Raw genomic sequence first — 22,779 nt, 5'->3', positions numbered from 1 at the left:
AATTAATTAGCTTGCTAGAGAATAGAAAGTTGGGGGTGGCCCTACAATTTTTTGGGGACTTTATAGGAGGAGATGGTAGGGCCAATCCTTTGACTTATGCTAAACCAATTCTATGTATACTAGATATGATCTGTGAATTGAGTTTCCATCAATGATAACCCCTAAACATCTATCATGCACTAATCTTCACCAAAATAGGGTCTCTTGCCAACAATCTCCCCCTTTGGCATTGATGGCAACACTATGAAAAATGAACTGTACACTCAGTACTGTAAAACTTCAAAAACTCATCAAGAATATACAAGCTCCCCTTAAGAATCTATACCATTTTTCCCTCTACTCTCTCCCCCTTTGATAGCAATTCCAAAGATAAATGATCTGCCAAAATTGATATACAAGGGTGTGTACAGATGCTCACAAAAAATTGAAGATGTTTGCAAAAATTGTTCTAAGGGACAACAAATGATTATCCCATTCCTTATTCAAGCTTTCCAAAATGCTTACCATCCTGTTGAAAAGGTAGGCATGCATTTGTGCTCCCTATCTATCTGTTGGAATAGGCTTATTTAGTGCATCCTTAGCATCCTGCATGATACCCATCAACAAATCTATCTATGTAGTTATAATCTGACTCCTTACTTCTGACACTCTACCCGAAACTCTATCCTTTTCTTGATTGAAAATCTTGATCTTATTCAATATACTCAAAACTTGGCATTCAAAATTGCTAGCCTGAGATGATTGTGGAGCGTATGACTATGATATGCTCGCTAGTTGACCTTCACATTCCCTTATTTTATTGTCAATGTCTATAGTGAACTTGGGAAAAATCAAACATGACTTGTATATATTACCTCCTTCATGAATTGCATCCTGAATACTTTTTAGTGCAGTAACTAAATTGGATCTATCATCTTTAATCATCTTCAAAAATTATTTTAATTTCGTTGCATTGAATTGATTCAAAACTTTGATATTTGCTTCCTTCTCTAAAGACTCAAAATGGGAACCAACAATATTTATCAAACCCTTGAGATTATCAAAGAGATGAGATGTATCTGGTTTGAAAGATGGCATGATTTTCTCCAACATATCTCCTGCTAATGATATTAACTTCTTATCAACAGAATGGGACTTAAGCAAGTCCTCACTGGATTTGGCTTGAGCGAGAGTTGCCAATTTTAGTGCTTGAATGGGAGATAATGAGCTTAGATTTGTCAAAGACTGATCTTCCTTTTCCTCTCCTTTATTTGCAACCTCTACAGTCTCACCCTTTCCACCTTTCTCACCGTCATCCTCATCCTTCTCCACATCCAATGTCTCCTTACCTGCTTTCTTTGACATAACTTCTATGACCAAAGGTTCCTGTACAACATAATTGGAGATATCATTTGCTCCATCAACATTATCAACTAGATTTTGATCATTAGATTTTCCTTTCAAAGTGTCTTTCTTAGGTGATTGGCCCTTTTTCTTATCAAGGATAGTGGCACATACTTCCAAAATAGATTTATCTTGAGATGGTTCTTCCAGATTCACATCAACTCTTTGATCTATCAAAAATTGTCTCAAAATTGTTTTAGTCTCCTTTGTCACTTCATCTATCTTTCCTAGCATAAGTTTATTCACCCTTTTCTTTCTTCAGAATCTATCATTGGCAAGCTTCAATAATCTAGAAACTTCATCCATAGAAATGATTGAAGATAGATTTACTAGTACATATTCCTTTATTTTGTCATCTTCTAAACTAGTTGTATGTGTTATCGCATCCAAAATGTCATACAGGCTTTTAGGGATCTTAGATGCAAGTTATATTAATGTCTTATTATAAACATCCATATAGTAAACAATTGCTTCTTCAACTGCCCTCTAATCTTTATCATCAAAATTTTCATAATATGTAGACACATTTTTCAAATTTCCATCCTTAATAATTTCATCAATTAACACTTTTAGGATCAGTGCGGGCACAATTTCAAATTTACCTTCAATTTTACCATATTTTAGAGGTGCATCTATCTCAGACTTTTTTTTCTTGCTTGCTCTGGCCTTTTTGAATGATTCACTTTCTTCTCTTAGTTTCTTGGATTGCTGAACCCCACTAGATTGTGGTTTCTTTGACACTCTAGCATAGGTGGCTGTCTTTTTCACCTCTCTCACTACTTCATCAGATTATGTCTTTATGAACTCAGTAGTGGTAGCAACATATACTCTTTAGGGTTTATCCTTCCTCTTCTCTTCCCCACCAGTTGATGATGTTGATTGTGATTTGGGTGGAGGAATGGGCTTTTGCACTCTAGAAGTAGGTGCAAACTGAGATTGTCTTGGCTTGACCTTCTTTAGAGGAGTGGGAACAAGTTTATTCTTCTTGGGCTTTGTCGTGTCTTCCTCCTTCAATATACTATGTTCTCTAGCCCTTTATACAACCTCCTTGGATATGCCGATTTGTTCCACTAGCTCCTCTACCTCTTTCCTTACTTTCCACTTCCTAGTAAGTCCGATAAACTTCTTGTGAAAATCAAGATCTTTTTCTTGACAAGTACCAAACCTTTCTTCCTTATCATCCACTAGTTGACTTAACAAATATTGAGCATATGCATCAAGAGTGGTGGCATCTACCTCATACCCCATGGGCATGATCTAGATTGTTCTTGGCTCTCAATTGCCTCCATATGACATTGGTCCTTATCAAGCATGAAGTAGATGGTTTTCTCATACTTCTCTTCAATCTCTTTAGGAATCTTTTCCCTACTTTGCATTGAGGCTTGAAAGGATTTGAAGTATCCCCACAAAGCGGATTTTTGTGCAACAGTATCACCTAAACCTTGCAATCCTTCCTTGATCTGAACGGCCACCAGTTTATCATACCCCCACTGAATCTTTCCAATAAAAGGGATTTCATTTAGGAAGTACAGTGCCAAGAAAACTATCAAGGAACTAAACTTGAATACATGCTTCTTGTCTTGCTTAATCTTCTTCGGGTTGCTTAATAACTCACTGAGATGTACCAAACAAAGATCATACCTCTTGCCTTCCTTTAGTATCTCATAGGTTGCAAATATAGTGGTGTTGGATATATAATTATTCATGCTGGATTGATATACCTTATGTCCAGTCATCATCAAGGCAAAACTAACATCATTTTCTATGATATCATTGATAGTCATCGACCAACTATCATAGTGAGATCCGGTAACCTTTGTTACCATTGTATTTTACTTTCCTCAATCTGGGGACCTCACCAGTTGCATTTAAACAAGTAACCACTTCAATGGCTTACTTGGTGATCTTATGAGGTCAGTCCAGCCACATGAATTCATTGTAGATTCGACTCAGAATGTAACAGACCCATTCAGGTTCATCGAACACTAGGAAATGAATGAATTGGGTGAAACCCTTGTTTTGCAGTGACTTGAATTTTGTCTTCAATTTTCCCAGACTATCCATCATATGCTTGGTGTAAACTGAGAGCATATCTGCATTCCCAAGCTCCTTAATGTTGTAATAGATGTATGCCCTAATATCTTCATTGTGAAGTATACCATATGAGACAAAATAAAATGCACCTTCAAGATTATCTTCAGTGGATTTGAATGGGTGACTCTTGAACATGGGCCTTTCCCTCTCAGTAATTTTGACCACCAATGGAGTCGCAACACCAGATGCAGATGCATAAGCCATTTCAAAATACGGATGTGAAAAGATAGCTCGCAAATGAAAAATACCCTTTTATTCTCAACCGGGTGCAAGAGATCGCTGACTGATCGCTATAGGCTCGGATTTAGCTGCTAAATCTCTTTCAATCTACTACTATACTCTTCTCTCTCATTCACATTGTGAATAATGAGCTATTGAAATGCCTTTTTATCCATCGAAAACCTAATTTTAAGTTGTAATAAATGCACAACCCTAATGACTTTTGGATACTCTATTTTTCATGAATTCATTCACCAGATTATCAAACTGCCATGAAATCTTTTGGATAACATCTAGACAGCTAATCTTCATCATCTACAACCATCCTCAACCGGTTACAGATCTTTGAAAAGGGGGTTTTAAAGATCTACATGATAATCTTCCCTCTAAGGCTAAAATGCATTAGTTACTGGATGTGGTTCCTACACCGAAATTAGGTGTGGAGCCATTTTCAATAGAAGAATCTTCTTTCTTTACCCACATCTTCTTATGCTGATATTTGATCTCTTCCACTTTACCTTTTCCCTTTTCATGTGATTTGTAGTTACCTACCAGAGCATTCCTTCTTTTGCAATATCTTGCAATATGACCAGGTTTGCTGCATCCATGACAAACAACACTTGTTTGCATAGGCCTGAAGTTCATTTGATTTGATCTCATCCTGCATTGGTTAGAAATGTGCCCAAACATACCACAAGCATAGCATCTCTTATTCTAAAAAATTATTTATCACCATTATGCACGTGTTTGACTTATGAACAGAATTTTTGCATATGAAACATTGACCGGTAAAGGTAGGACAATTATTCATCACTTTACTTATCATCCCATTATTCATCCTACTTTTGCATTGACTCACCATGCCACTGAATTTACCACAAACAAAACATTTACCATTGAATTTATAGGCATTAGGCTGTCTTACCAAAGGTTTCTTGTTCTTCAGTTGATGGTTGCTTTTACCAGAATCGAAGGATTCTCCTTTCTCAAATCCAATTTGTCACATGTCTTTCCCATGTCTCTGACTCTCAAGCATCTCATCAAACTGAGTTGAACTAGCTTTGAATTTTTCTTTCTACTCATTAGCAGTAGTCAGCTCATCTCTCTGAATTATGACCTGTCTTTCAAGTTCTTGTCCATCATTCTTTGTTTGCACCAATTCAAGTTTTAAGTGATCATTCTCATATGTCAGTCTGCAACATTCCTCAAATCTATCCTTTAGTGATTGAGTCAGGGTTTCTTAATTCTTCTTCTGGTCTTCAATCTCCTTTGTCATCTTCAAGACAATAGATTGCATTTTATTTTTTTTGAATTGCATTTTCCCTAACCAACTTCTTGCATTCCTTTGTCTTGTCTTGTAGGGCTTGATTATCAGTTCTTTGTTCTTCTTTCTCCTTCAACTTATCCATCAACTCCTTTCTCTTCTCTCTATAAGTGTTCACTTGATCTTTCAATGTCTCAATGAAATCTTTAGCTGCATTCAAGTTTCTTTTCAGGGAACTTACTTCTTTTCTTATTGCATCAAGATCTTCAAGTGCCACACTAAGTTGTCTTTGTAAACCATAATCCATTGATTCAATCTTCCAGATCTTCCTCAAGTTGTTAGGATTATTTTGAGACACAATGCTCTGATACTAATTGTTGGAATCAATGAACGTTAAGAGGGGGGGTGAATCAATGTTTAATAATTTACAAACTTATTAATCTGATTCTTAAACCACCAGATGCATGAGAAGGTAATCAAGTGCAAAAACTTAAAGTGAACAACCACACAACCATAACACCAAGATTTTTACGTGGAAACCTGGAAAGGGAAAAATCATGGTGGGATTGAGTATCCATAATATTATTATACTATGGCTAGTAGTAGAACAATATTACAAAAGAGGAATGCACATGCATTCAGGCACACTACCTAGAGCTCATTGCTCATTTACAAAAGGGCTACAATCTAGAGGAAGGATCGTTGCTTTACAAGATATTAAAAAATTATTAAAAAGATAAATGAACTGAAGTTTAGTATCTAACTATGCCAAAATATAGTTTCGGTTAGGCTCTGATAGTCTCCTACATCTAATCTTTCATTTTATTCTATAATACTACTTTGTTACACACCAGAGCACCAGAATCTTCACCAAACTTACAAATTCACTCACACAGACTTCCTTCGCTCATCACACATTATAGAATGATCAACTAAATCAATCTTATATATCTTCACCATAAAAAAAGAATCATTTACTAAGTTGGATTCCAAAAACCGCATAACATGCAACATGAAATGTGTTACACCAAGTCAGTTCAAACCGATCACAAATCCAAATGTGGACCAAAACAAGATGATAAAATGCTTCTCATAAGTCAGCTCAATCACCTCAAATATAAAACTGATCACAAAAATCATCCTAACAAATCCACAACACACGTTACAGCAAAATAGCTATGCCCTAATTGAGTTATCAGATACTAGAGCTCTAAACCTGTACACAATTCAACACCATCTATCAAGATCATGAAATAATCTATCTCAAACCTCAAACCAACTATCTTGATCACTGCAACCAAAAATATAGCACCAATGACAAGATGTGCATCATGATCTCATGCTCTACTGGTTACTGTGTTCAACCTCCCAAACATATGCCTTAGCAACAAAGTGACTTCTGGTAAACCAATTCTATTTACAACGGATGTGATCTATGAATGAGTTGCAATCAATGACAACCCCTAAACATCTATCATGCGCCAATCTTCACTGGAATAGTCTCTCTTTCCAACAATCTTCCCCTTTGGCATTGATGGCAACACTATGAAAAATCAAGGAAAAGTGAGAGGGAGGGTGTGAATCAATTTTCACCGGATTAAATCAATTGAGAATAATCTCATAATTCAATCAACTACATCAAGAATAAAGATAAATACAATTAAGAACAACATACATAACACCAAGATTTTGATGTGGAAAACCCAGTTAAGGGAAAAACCATGGTGGGAACCTACCCACAATAATATGATACTCTGCAGTAGTATGTGTAAATATTACAATGGGGAATGCACATGCATTCAGGCACACTACCTAGAGCTCACTACTCAAGATATAATGACCCAAAAGGATCCAACCCTTGGGGAAGGTTCACTACCTTACAAGAATGATCAGACTACAATCCAAATTACATGAACTACAAAAATGGCATCTTCTAATGCCTGATGACAGTTTCACTTAAGCTCATTTATCTACCTTGTAACAATCTCTGCTCAATACTCCATACCGAAAGATAAATTTTCTTATGTGCACATAAACCACTCTTTGATAATGTGGACACAACATCAACACCCAAATTAAATGAATCTAACACCTATTTATACAATTCATCAACCTTGACTACAAGGTCGGCCAAACCCTCAACCCTCTATTACAAAATTACATCACACGATACATAAATAAACCACTAGACTAATATAATGTCATAGACAACATAGCATGAACCTAAACTAGATCTCCAAACACGCATCACCACCAGAAATCTCGCCAAGATTAACCGCAACGTGTTACACCAACAAAAATACTGTATAACACGAAGAATATCACCGGATCAACAAAATCACCAATATCATGCACAAGGATCAATGTGGACCAACAAAAAACTAGGAAATGATCATGAAACACCAACAAGCACATTATAACCATCCGTAACAACTGCACCAACACCACTTATTCAAATCTTCATCGATCAACATGCTCACTCTCAAAAACACTTAACAACAACAATTCAGACTAGAAAGATAACTTGCTGAGAACCAAAAAAAAAAGCATCTGAAATGAAGATACACATGAATATCCAAAACATTCTCCCAAAACTACAACCAAAGATATGATCATACCTGAGCATAATGGATGAAATACCAAAATCTTCCAACCACTAAACATAAAGACTAAACTTAAACCAGATCAAATGATATGATCAAGTAAACTTATAGATCACTGAAACCAATAAGGAATGAAGTATTCTAGTATCTAAAATACAAAAACCAACTAGATCAACTCACTACAAACATCGGATCACCAAAAAACTCTCTGCAACACTAGAACACATGAATATGTTGACATCAATGACAACAACATATCCTAGCAGCAACAATATCCAACAATCTCCCCCTTTGGCATTGATGGCAACATATGAATGTGAAAAATAATCAATACCAACAATATGCAACAAACTCCCCCTAAGATCGTGCACACAAAGATTCAAAGATAAAACAGCTTTTCACATGCCTCTCTCCCCCTTTGACAGCAATGCCAAAGACAAAATATAGATTATGCTTCTTTTCCCCAATAAATCACCTTCTAAGAAGGACAATCACTTCCTCTTAGGATAAACTTACAACTGATCATCTAAATCACACACTGACTACTCCAGCTAAGTAGTAGCACCAACTCATGAACCCGGATAAAAGGATAAGACTCTAAAGTCCATCGGATTGATGCAATTCCATGCATCTAGTTCTCATCAAGAGGGGTAGAGACCCCCAACTTGTCTCTCAAATAGACAAATGTATCTGCAGGCAAAGGCTTAGTGAAAAAATTTACAATCTGATCCTTTGTAGATACAAATTCCACTCTAACTTCTTCATCACTGACTTTCTCCCTCAAGAAATGATACTTAATTGATACATGCTTTGTTTTAGAATGCAGTACCGGATTCTTCAAAATATTGATAAAACTTGAATTATCACAATAAATAATAGTAGGTTCATCATAAATTACTCTGATATCCTTCAACATCTACTTCATTCAAGCTACTTGAGTACAGTTACTAGTAGCAATAACGTATTCAACATTAGCAGTAGATAAAGATACATCATCTTGCTTCTTACTGGACCATGAAAGCAACTTCTTTCCTAAAAATAATGCTCCACCAATAGTTCTCTTCTAGTCATCAACATCACCTGCCCAATCAACATCAGTATAGGCACATAATAGGAAATCATCATTCTTCGGATACCACAAACCATAGTCAACAATCCCCTTCAAGTATCTAAAAATTCTCTTCACAATAGTAACATGAGTTTCTTTCGGATCAACTTTAAATCTAGCACAAAGACAAACAACATGCATAATATCTGGTCTAGTTTGTGTTAAGTACAACAATCCACCAACCATAGATCTATACAAGGTCTGATTAACTTTCTGAGATTCATTATTGTTAGACAATTTGCATCAAGTCACCATAGGAGTTCCAACAGGTTTAGAATTAGCTAGCCCAAACTTCTTCAATAATTCCTTCACATACTTAGATTGAGAAATGAAAATACCTTTACCAGTCTGAGTAATCTCTAATCCTAAGAAGAATTTCATCTTACCTATCATAGACATTTCAAATTCCTTTTGCATATCATCAACAAACTTCATACTTAAATCATCATCTCCTCCAAAAATGATATCATCAAGAAAGACTTCAACAATCAAAATGTTATCATTTTCAACCTTAAAGTATAAATTACTATCAGCAGTACCTTTACAGAAACCCAACTTCAACAAATACTTATCCAATCTAGCATACCAGGCTCTAGGGGCTTCCTTAAGTCCATACTGTGTTTTCTTCAATTTGCATACCATATCTCCTTCATCTGATAATGAAAATCCATCTGGTTTCTCAATGCAGATTTCCTCTTCAAGATCACCATTCAAAAAGGCTGACATGACATCCATTTGATATACCTTGAAATTATTATAAGTAGCATATGCAAGCAGCAATCTGCAAGCTTCAATTCTAACTACAGGAGAAAAATTTGCCTTATAATCAATTCCTTCCATCTGAGAACATCCCTTGCATACCAATCTTGTTTTGTTTCTAACAACTTCACCGACTTCATTCAGTTTATTCTGGAACACCCATTTAGTGCCAATTACATTCTTGTCTTTAGGTCTTAGAACAAGCTCACAAGTGTTATTCTTCTCAATTTGATTTAGCTCTTCTTCCATTTCTTTTATCCAATTCTCATCCTTACATTCTTCTACAACATCTTTAGGCTCAATATTTGAAATCAAACATATCTCTTCAACAAAAATCCTTCTCCTAGTCATCACACCTTTATTCTTATCACCAATAATTTGATTTTATGAATGATTCAATTTTACATACCTCGAAGTCTTTTGATTATTCTGATTTTTAGTCTCTTGCACTTCTTCACCAACAACAACAATATCTGGATTAACTGTCTCCACTAGATCATTCTGCTTTAGGATCGCAATCTACACAGACTTAGGAACAACATTTGTTAGGTCTTGGAGACAACTGAGAGGGGGGGCTGAATCAGTTGTCAAATAAATTCAAACCAAAAACAACTTAAACAATTTAATGCTTAATACCGGTAAACCAGTTCAATATGTCAATAGACAGTTTTAACAGTTAATTGCTATACCGATAAGGATTAGTGCATGAAACATAAACACAAAGTCATCCATAACACATAACACCAATATTTGTATGTGGAAACCCTGTAAGGGGAAAAACCATGGTGGGAAACCTTACCCACAATCAGATGATACTACTACAGATAGTAAGTGTACATAAATGGGGTCTGCACATGCAGAAAGGCCAAGCGCCTAGAGCTCACTGCTCAATCACAAAATGGGAGTCACATTGACTATAGTTGGATGGTTAAATCCAATAAGAATGTACTGCACAAAATAGCATCTTCATATGTTGGATTCAGTACCTATGTAGTTCTGATTGTCTTCACAAAAACCCTCCTTCAATCTTCAAATGATGTCTGCATGTATAGCTCTACTTATTCTCGCATATACCTTCACACACTCCTTTTTTTGCATTCCACATTTGATCTTAAATAAGATCTTACATTTATACCATAACCTAAGACCAATTTTAGTAGGTCGGCTCTACAAGATATTACAATAAAAACATTTTACAAACAATACAATATCCGATACAATAACCAATTGAACATGTCAGCTTAATGCATTTACAACAATAATTAATCATCTCCATAGCATGCCATGCTAATTTGGAAAAGATAAACCTACCAGTGTAACCCTGGACCTATTTGACGGTAACAACAAATATGCAAATATGAATATACCAATAAACAAAACTCCAGGACAAGATTTCCAAACGATGTCTTCAACATTACCAAGTGTTTTCCATATCATTCCAAGTGTCAATGATCATTATATCTTGCCGGTGTACCAGATACCAGTGACTGGGCATGAGTCACTTGCTTGCTGGTGAATGTTGTTGATTCTCCAAAGTGCTAGAGTTTTAGTAGGTGTTGACATCAATGACAAAACCATACCAAAATACCAACAACGTTTTCATCATCAAAATCATAACCGCATGCTCTAATTTGTTTTCCAAGACATTCATCAACCTTCACATTTGCACTCTTCACTATCTTTCTTAGTCACTTATTGTAACACCAATAGGCCTCACTCTTAGTAGAATATCACAAGAAAAGTCCTTCATCACATCTTGCATCAAACTTTCCTATATCCTCATCTCTCTTGATATAACATTTACTTCCAAAAAATCTGAAATATCTAACTATAGGAACATGACCAAACCATACCTCATAAGGTGTCTTAACAAAATCACCTTTAATATGCACCCTATTTAATGTGTAAACAACAGTGCTAACAACTTCTCTCCAAAAAGTTTGTGCAAAATTTCCTTCAATCAGCATAGTCCTAGCAACATCCAAAATGGTTTTTTTCTTCCTTTCAACAACTCCATTCTATTGAGGGGCTCTAAGAATAGATAATTGTCTTCTAATGGAATTCCTCTCACAAAATGTATAAAACTCTCCTGATGTAAATTCTCCTCCTCTGCCAAATCTTAGACACTTCAGCTTCAACCCCATCTTAGTCTCCACTCTTACTTTGAATATCTTGAATTTATCCAATTCTTCTTATTTCTACCTTAGAAAGGTCACCTACATCATCCAAGAATAGTCATCAATCAGCAACATGAAATATCTGTCACCCTGCATGCTTCTCAATCTTGTAGGACCACATAAGTCAGTAGGCACTAGATATAACAATCCATTAGATAAATATATCTTACTCTTCAATAAAGTTTTTGTTTGGTTTCCCATCTTACATTCCTTATATACCGGATTAGTAGGCTTCACAATTTTAGGCAAATATCTAACTTGAGTAGAACTTATCCTTACCATGCAGTCAAAATTAACATGACACATCCTCCTATGCCATAGATAACTTTAATCAATCTAAGCAATCAAACAACTTTTCTCACCAAAATTCAAGTGAAATATATTACCTTTAGTCCTAGTTCCTAATGGAATCTCTACACAGGAGGAATTTAGGATCTTGCATTTGTTAAAATCCAAGAACACTAAGAGCGGGGTGGGGGTGAATTAGTGTTCTACTAGAAAGATCAATTTTAACCTTATTAAAACATGCATACACCAACCGGTATACCGATACATATAGAATTGAAAGAAGTAAAGCAACCAATAAGCCAATCACATAAATGAATACCATAACACACAGAGTTATACGTGGAAAACCTCAAAGAGGAAAAAACATGGTGGGATTTGTGACCCATAATATCAATATACTGACCATATGAAGAGATATTACAAAATATAGGGGCATGCACTTGCAGGAAGGCTTACAGCCTAGAGCACACTGCTCAATCACAAAAGGAGCCTCACTGATTACATACACACTTAGACTACAGTTCAAAGAAATGATTAAACTGCAATGATAGCATCTTATATGCCTGAATATAGTTCTGGTTAAGCTCATGTTTGTTCCTATTTGAAACCCTAAACCCTTACCAGAATAACCCTTACATAGATATCCTTACATACATGATCTCTTTGATATATTTCACATCTCCTTCATTATTTCCTTCCTAATATATATATCTATCTTTTCATATTACAAAATGATCTAACCAACTGACCTATATACCCTTTACAATTCATCATGCCTTATGTCGGCTTAAAAAGATAATTACAATATGAATATACATGTCGGCTAGATAACATAAATACATGAATATCAAAAACAATTGTCGATGTCGGATCTCCAAATGATGTCGGCCTCCAATATCGATAACCTGATTCAAAACCATGTCGGCCTGCATTGCCAATAACCAAAGAATTCTATCCAGATTGTCAGTGTTGGTGTCGGTGCCAGTGAAGTGTCTGTGAAGTGCGTATTGGTACATAACTAACCCAAAATATGAAGCCGGAACAAGTTTCTATGTTTCCATCAATGACAACATAGTGAAACCAACCAATTGAGTGTCAATTGCCAACAATCTCCCCCTTTGGCATTGATGGCAACACTCATGTGAAAAATGATCATGGTTTCCAACTATTGATTTCATCCTGAACCAGCTCCCCCTGAGCTGAATATCCATCAATACAAAATACTCCATACTTCCTAAATATTTTCCACGTATACTCCCCCTAATGTATACAACACCCCTTTTTTTTTCTTTTTCACATCTATATCACTCCCCTTTCACATCAATGCCATCAGAAATTCCAAAAAGAATACCAAAAATTTGGACGAAGAATGAAAGACTATACAATGAATATGTCCCAAAATACCTTACCAAAGCTAAATGTATTTGAAAATATCCAGATAAGCCTTCTCCAAAAGCTCAAGATAGGTATCCTAACCTGATTTGAAAGTGTCAGAAATAGATACAAGTCCATTTAGCATATGGGAAAATGACTCTTTCCCATTAAGATTTGTTGGTGTGGGCTTACGAACCATATCTATATACTCCTTCTTATATACATTAAGTGAATCCAACCAAGGACTCACCAAACCTCTAAGACTTCTGGCTCTCCTTATGATTTCATCTTTTTCTTTCTGAAGAGAAAAAATTTGGGCTTCCAAAACTAAAATTTTACCAATGGATGTAGTCAATGAATTCAATCCGTCAAAAGAATTGGCTATACCTGCGATCTCCTCCGGACTATCCTTAATCTTTTTATCTATTTTAGCTGTGAGAAAACCTATATTACAACATCCTCTATAGATATTAGTACACTGCCTCAATGCATTATCTGTCAATTTCAACTTATCATTAATTGTCTTCCTTTCAGATTCAATAATTTGATCAAATGTAGCTCTTTTTGCTTGTGTGAACCTCTCCAATGCTTGTCGGTTTGAAATCTGTTGCAAGGACTAGAAATCCTTTGAAATGTGTTCAGTGATTATCTTAAGCTTGCCGAATGGGCTCGTTTCATTGCTAAATTAAAACTTTGGGACAAGTCTATGTAGAATAGTGATAGACTGACCAATAACACCTTTATCCATAGATCCTTCCTTCATCATTTTTTGTGTAGCCATCATCATGAGTTTAGTAGAATTCATCTTGATTATGCTTTTCTTTTTAACCTACGAGGTGTCAATTGACAACAATGATGGACTAACTACTGGTTCCCTGTCAGATTCCTCTTTCTTCTCCTCTAATTCAACCTTTATAGCTTCCTCACTTGCACCAGTGGCTTTGCCACTTGGTGCAGTCTCAGTAACCGTCAGTTCCTCCCTAGGAACTTTATCCTCATCCTATACAATCTGATTTGGAGGACTGTTGTCCTCAACATTAGTATCTTGTACATTATCAACCTTTACACTCTATGTATTTACCGGTATATCAACATTTTTTTGTACATTTGTATCTACCCGAGGCTCAATTTCCACTATCTTAGTGTTTTTCAAAATTGAGGGTGAAGTACCCATAATACCTTTACCCTTCCCTTCAACCGAGATGTCTACAATATCTGTCTTAGATTCCAGTGAAGTATAAAAACCACGGTTCTCTTCATTGAACTTAACCCATGCCTTGTTGGTTTCCTTGATTATCTCATTGACCCTTCCTAACATAAGACTGATTATTCTATGCTTGTTAAATATTTTCCTTTCTGCAACTTCAAGTGTTTTATCCATCTCCTCTAAAGAAATAGAAACACAAATAGACAACAACTCTTGAATTTTTATATGCTTGTCCTCTTGCATTGTTGATAGTCTTCTAGAATCTAACATATCATACAACTATGCCAGTATTTGGTCTTCAATTTCTAACACGGATTTCTTATAAATATCCAATTATAACAAAATTGCTTCCTCTACTTCTCTTTGTTCATCATTTTCTAAATGTTCATAATAAAACTATACATTCTTTAACATACCATCTTTAGTAATTTCATCAACTAACTCTGCACAAGTCTTTGGTGGAATAATAGTTACATTACTTGATTCAATTGCTAGATCAATGTCATCCTTCTTCTTCCTTCTTCCAGCATCGGATGGGGATGAAGGTGTTTATTTTGGTGCTTTCTTCTATGTCAGTACCTTGATAGTAACTTTCCTAACCGGTTGCTTCTTAGCCTCTACCTTAGTTTATTCAGTTTTATTCCTTATTACCCTTTTGAATACCAGGGGCGTGCCATCATCAGATGTAGACTTAGTTGCAATAGGTTCAATGAATATTTCTAGTTCTTTCCTCTTCCTGCCTTTCTCCAGAACAACATCAATCAATGCTTTAATGTCTTGTGAGAATTTTTCAAGAAACTTACTTTCCTTACCTTCCTTCTTCTCTCTCTTCTTCCGGTTGAACTCAGTTTCATCCTCTTGCTTCTTTTTTTTAGTAGTGCCAATGGTTTTGACAGTTCATCTACCGGTGCATCAATTAGCATTTGTGCATAAGTATCAAGAATCTGTGCATCAACTTCATAACCCATTTCCTCAATCCAAATCTTTCTGGGTTTTACAGCTTCCATCAAAGTTTCATCTTTCTTGACCATGAAGCATATGTCAATTGAGTACTTCTCAACAATGTTCTTAGGAACCCTCATCCTAGAATTCATAGCCTTTTAAAATGCTTTAAAGTATCCCCATACTTTGTCTTCTCTCTAACTACCCAATGTAGCAATAGACTATTTTAGTTGCCTCACTACTAAGATATCAAATGCCCATTTTCTTTTCCCAAAACCGAGAGTCTCATTGATGAAAAATAGAATTAAACAGACAATTAGGTTACCATACCATAATGTTCCTTTCTTTTCTCCTTTAATCTTCCCTAGGTTTATCAATAGTTCATCCAATATCCAACCACATAGATCTAACTACACATTCTCCCTCATCATTTTATGAGTTCCATAAATGCAAGAGCTAGAAACAGAATTCAGTCGGTTTGATTGTGTTACCTTGTAACCAATGACCATGCTTCTAAATCTCATGTCTATGTCGGTGATAGTACTAATTCTCATTGATCGCATGTTTGATGTTGCACTGGTAATCTTGTTAACCTGATCATTTGAACAAAAATTCTCCAGACGTTGTCCAACCTGTGGTAAACCAGTGATTGCCCTGATGACCTCCTTCATAATCTTATATGGTCTATCCAACCAAATAAACTCTCCATGTACTCTACTCAAAACATACCTAACAATTTCATCTTCAAGTACTAAAATATCCAAAATGCCGATAAACCTTAGATCAACAATATGCTGGTATTTAGGTTTAATCTTTTCATAATCTCCCATTAACTCATTCATGTACATTCTCTTGATATCAATTGTCTGGAATATCTTCTAGAACCTCTTCTCAGAGCATATGCAACATCTTCATGAATTTTTCCTACCCCTAAGGCATTTGCCTTAGTTACTGGTTGAGCTTCCTGTTGGTGCAGGAGTAACCACCTCTGTCGGTTGAGTAACCAGAGCATTCCCATCTGCAGATTGATCTTCTGACTTCCTGACCCATCTCTGGGTATGATATTGTCAGATTTCATTAACCTTTTCTTTCCCTTTCTCATTTGATCCTCTATTACCAACCGGTGGATTTCTTGTTCTACAGAATTTAGCAATATGTCTAACCTCATTACATGCATAACATGTAATATTATTCTTTTGAATTTATTTGCTAACACTGGTATAATTGCTTGACCTACACTGATTAGCCATATGTCCAAATTTTCCACATGCATAACATTTAACATTGATTATGTAATCTTTTATCTTATGATCATACTTATTACATTTAGAACATTGACTAGGAGCAGAATCAAGGTTTTGATTTGCTCTGTTTCTACATTGCCTAGCCAAGTGACCAAATTTATTACAAACAAAACATCCACCATTAAATTTATAAGCATTAAACTTCCTTACCAGTGCCTTATGGTTTTAATCTTCATTTGCAGTATCAGAACTCTGTCCTTGGTCAAATCTAAGTCCGCTAGAATCTCCATTCTACCTTTGTCTCTTCAATACCTCATCTAGTTGTGCTTAACTAATTTTGATTTTTTCTTTTTACTCACTTGCAATAGTCAGATCATCTCTCAGAATTATCATTTGTCTCTCAAGCTCTTGTTCATTACTCTGGGATTGTACTAAATCAATTCTCAACATATCATTCTCATGAACCAACCTTCCACATTCTTCAAATTTGTTCTTCAGAGATATGACAAGATTTTCTTCCTTTTTCTTCCGATCTTCAATCTCCTTAGACATTCTCATAGTTATAGATTGCATTTCATTTTTCATGGCCATGTTCTCCTAACTCAACTTCTTACATATTCCTTAAGTGTATCTTTCTCTTCATCATCCTGACTTTGCAAAAGTTTCTTCCTCCTATCTTGAACAGATGACAACCTCTCTTATAGGACAAGAATGAATTCCTTAGTAGATTTCAATTCATCTTGTAGTTTCAAGTTTTTCATCCTTTCAGCATCATAATCTTCAAGTGGTAGCTCAAGTTGCTTTTCCAAACTCATATCCATGGATTCCGGATTCAGGATCTCCCTTAAGTTGCTAAACTTCCTCTGAGGCACAAGGCTCTAATACGAATTGTTGGAATCCAAGAACACTGAGAGGGGAGGGGGGTGAATCAGTATTCTACCGAAAAGATCAATTTTAACCTTATTAAAACATGCATACACCAACTGGTATACTGATACATATAGAATTGAAAGAAGTAAAGAAACCAATAAGCCAATCACATAAATGAATACCATAACACACAAAGTCATACGTGGAAAACCTCAAAGAGGAAAACCCACGGTGGGATTTATGAACCACAATATCAATCTACTAGCCATATGAATAGATATTACAAAATATAGGGGCCTGCACTTGTAGAAAGTCTTACAACCTAGAGCACACTACTCAATCACAAAAGGAGCCTCACTGACTACATACAAATCTAGACTACAATCCAGAGAAATGATTTAACTGCAATGATAACATCTTCTATGCCTAAATATAATTTTGGTTAAGCTCTATTTATTTCAGTCTGAAACCCTAAACCCTTACCAGAATAACCCTTACATAAATATCCTCACATATATGATCTCTCTGATAAATTTTGCATCTCCTTCATTATTTCCTTCCTAATACATATATCTATCTTTTCATATTACAGGATGATCTAACCAACTAACCTATATACCCTTTATAATTCATCATGCCTTATGTTGGCTTACAAAGATAATTACAATATGAATATACATGTCAACTAGATAACATAAATACATGAATATAAAAAACAATTGCCAATGTCAGATCTTCAAATGATGTCGGTCTCCAATACTGATAACTTGATTTAAAACCATGTCGGCCTGAATTGCCGGTAACCAAAGAATTCTATCCAATCCATCAGTGTCGGTGTCGGTGTCGGTGAAGGGTTTGTGAAGTGCCTATCAGTACACAACTAACCCAAAATATGAAGTCGGAACAAGTTGCCATGTTGCCATCAATGACAACATAGTGAAACCAACCAATTGAGTGTCAATTGCCAACATCATTTACCATTCTTGAATTGCAAGTTATATCCCTTGTCAACCATCTGTCTAACACCCAAAAGATTATGCTTCAAACCTTCAATATATAAGACATCATTAGTATTATGCTTTCCATAAAAATATATAGAACCTCTACCATGAATCATACAAGCTTTATCATCTCCAAATCTCAGTATGCCACCATCATACCTTTCCATACTCACAAATTTACTTTTATCACCTATCATATAATGTGAACAACCATTGTTAATCACCCATTCATCTTTCTCTTCTATCTTAACAACCAAAGGTTTCTCCTCAACAATGCATCTTTTAGGACTCATTAGTACCAGATGATCTTCCTTGATAGCAATAAATACAAACTTATCTTCTGAATTTTCATTCTCTGAATCTTCATCTATTACACCTTCATCATCAACATAATAACATCTCTTCTAATTTCTAAACTTCTAGTAGGGCTTATAGGGCTTATGATGCTTCTCGTATCTATCATACTTATCAAATCTATCATGCCTTTCAAACTTATCATGCTTATAATATCTAGACATTCTCTTAGTGAACCTAGAAGAAAAATGTCCTATCTTATTACAAGAGAAACATTTCAAAGGTAACTTTCCATCATACTTACCAGCAACCTTACACAATCTCCAAGCAATAAGGGCTTCAAGCTCATCCAATTCTCTTTCTTCCTCTTCCATCTTTCTCTTTTCTCTTTCATATCTGGAAACCCAACATGAACTTTCTCCCAGATCATACTTTTACTTCCTGGATACAAAGGCTTTGAATGCAGTCTTAGATTTTCCATGTGATTCTCCAAATTAACTCAACTCAAATGCAACAAGCTTTCCAACCAACATATCTTTAGTCAGTCTAGTCACACTCTGGATTTCATCAGTAGTAACTACTTTATGCTTGTAAGAAGGAGGCAATGATCTCATCACCTTAGCAACAATTTCATCTTCTTCAAGGGTTCCACCAATACAGCTGATGTTCATGACAAGCTCATTCACCTTAGCCATAAAGGATGTTATGTTTTCATCTTCTCCCATCTTCAATGCTTCATGTTAGAATCAAAGATCACTGAGAGGGGGGTGAATCAGTGATCTACCTGAAGTTAAAACCACAAACTTATTCTTTATCCACCAGTTAGCAATGTATAGCAGAAAAGAACATAAACATGTAACAAAGATTACACAAATCCATAACACCAGAATTTTTACATGGAAAATCAAAAAGGGAAAAACCACAGTGGGGCTGGAACCCACAATATTCATATACTATGGCTAGGAGTACATAAATATTACATAGATGGGGAATGCACTTGCATTCAGGCTCGCTGCCTAGAGCTCACTGCTCAATTACAATTGCCCGTAAGGATACAACCTTTAGAGAAGTCTCACTGACTTACAATTTGATTATAATGAGAAAGTACAATGAAATGAACTCTTAATTATCATCTGACTATGCAAAAATGAGTTCTCGTGAAGCACTGAATCTCTAACCGTATTTAGTCTTTTGAATGCATTGTTCCTATCTCAGTTAGCTACCAGTTGGTCTGAAAGAAAAGTGCACATGTGAAATTGTGCTCAATCACACCAAAACGGATCACCATAACTCTAACACACAGAAAATCAACTACCAAATAGATCTTATATATCCGGTCTTGATGCAAAAACAATCTACTTTAAGTCAGCTTCAAGAAGTATAACATGTAGCTCCAAGTCGACTTCAATCTCAAATAAAACATAGCACCGGACCAAAATATTATAATCACACGCTTCCAAAGGGTCTTCCCAATCACCAAGATCACAAAAACAATCACCAAAAACACCACAAACAACAGAGAACATTCTCGATCAAAGAATTATCAAAATACCCTATTTTACCGGTTACCTTCATCTTCTGGATAAGATGAATTATGATTACCAAATTGAATTACCAAGAAGATTTTCCATCAATGACAACCCTAAAAAAAAATGCAACTACAAGAGGTTATCTGAAATCATCAGATGAGTGTCAATTGCCAACAATCTCCCCCTTTGGCATTGATGGCAATACTTGTGAAAAATGGCTAAGTGTTGAAACCTGTGAAACCTGTACACTGGATGACAGAATAATAGAATTATGAATCTCCCCCTTAGATCGAGAATCTACATCACCAAACTATACACTCTATACACAATTAGTTTGTATATTTTTCACCTCATCTCTCCCCCTTTGACAACAATGCCAAAGATAGAGTGTTTCCCAAAATTGATATACAGATGACAAAATATTTTATAAATACTTGAAGAGGTCAGCATAAGTAGTCTTCAAATATACCAGGTGAGTTTCCCACCCATTCTTCAGTTTATCCAAAATTGTGATAAATACATTAAATACTATAGCATGAATTTCTAACTCTCTCAGATCTGATGGTACAAGTCAGGCCAGTTCTTTCATACAATCTGCCTTATTGCTCAGCATTGTGTCTATCCGGATGGCAATCAAATTCTGGAGTTCACCAACTTTCCTCAAAACTTTCTCCTTGTTAGCTTGAAGGTCAAAGATCTGATCATTTAGGGCTATAATTTGTCCTTCAATGTTTCTAGTTAGTGTTACATTAGGGTCAAAAGATTGATAAATACTTGCAAGCTTTCCCTGACAATCATTTATTTATTTATAAATATCAATAGTGAATTTAGACAAAATGAGACAAGATTTATATAGTTTAATAACTTCTTACAATATGTCAGAAATGGTCTACAATCTCTTATTCAATGTAACGCTATCATCTTCAATCATTTTCAAGAATGTCTTCTTTCTGACTTCCTTAAACCTGTCCAAAACTTTTTGAGTAGTCGTCTTTTCCAAAGAATCAAAATTGGTATTTACAATGTTAATCAATTGTAATAATTTACTAGAGGGGCTGTCATTTGAATCTAACTGTACATTGGAAGCCACCTTCTGCAAAACATCTATGGACATCAAAATTATCTTTTTATCTTCAATCTCTGATTTCATTAGATCTTGGCTAGCTTGAGCTTAGACAGAAGCAACAAGCATAAACTTCTCTGTAGAAGACAACTTTCTGAGATCAACTAAGCCATCAAGATTGATCTGAGGTGGGATCTGTGTAACCAGAGGAGTGTCAATTGTCGGATCAACTATGCCTTTACCTTTGTCCACCTTAGCTTCTCTTGACTCAACAACCTTCTTCTCACCCTTGTCCCCAATATCAATCTATTGAATTACAGGGGTTGTAGTGCTATCAGTCACTTGAGGATTTTCATTGGTCTCAGCATCAATTGTGGTATTTCCTTGGTCTTTTAGTTGATCTTCAAACTGAGTCTCAACCTTCTGACTTCTGGAATCACCTTGCTTGTCTTTCGGCTGGGATGATTTAAATGCATCTTTATACAGAGGGTCATTCTAAATGATCTTTTTCAATATTTCCTCTGTCTCTTTCCTTACCTACTCTACATTTCCAATCATTAATCTATTAATTTTGTTCTTACTTCTAAATTCCTTTTTATTAGCTTCTTCAATCAATCTATTAACTTCATCATGAGTAATACATGTACATCTATTTACAAGCTCTCTCTCCTTCATTTATTCATCTATTTTACTTGCATCCATCCTTCTAGCATTTATTATATTGTACAAGTCCTTTGGAATGGACTTTTCTAATTCAATTAATGTCTTACTAAAATTATGTAAGTATAATACTACTGCTTCCTCAACTTTCCTTTGGTCACCATCATCAAAATTTTCAAAATTTGCTTCAAGATTTTTCAAATTTCCATCCACTAGTATCTTATCTATCAACCTATCTTCTAATAGTGGAGGAATGATTGTGTACTTACCTTGTATATTCCCAAATTCAAGGTCTTTGTCAAGTTGACTTTTGACCTGTTTTCTTCTTTGGGGTCTTTTAGAGGTAGTAGGATCTGATTTAGTCTTTTCCTCTATTGTGCTCCATCAAATTGAGGCTTTCTCATCAATCTGACAAATTATCCCCTTTTCTTTGCTCTTCCTACCTCTTCCTCAAATTCAGTTTCTAAGGCCACAGGAGATACTACAACATAGGTTCTGATAGGTTTTTCCTTCTCCTTCAACACACCTCTTTTGGATGGGCTAGGTTTTGCAGGTCATGCCACTGGAGCAGGAGCAGACTTAGTTACCTTAGGTTTCTTGGTTTCCTCTTGGGCCTCCTTTTGAGCATATTTTTCTCTTTCTTTCTTCACCTCCTCCTCGGTGAAACCCATTTGAGTAGCTACTTCTTCTACCATCTTTG

This window comes from Cryptomeria japonica, chromosome 3 (genome assembly GCF_030272615.1).
Source record: "Cryptomeria japonica chromosome 3, Sugi_1.0, whole genome shotgun sequence".
NCBI classification, from domain to species: domain Eukaryota; kingdom Viridiplantae; phylum Streptophyta; class Pinopsida; order Cupressales; family Cupressaceae; genus Cryptomeria; species Cryptomeria japonica.
This window is presented reverse-complemented; position numbering follows the sequence as displayed.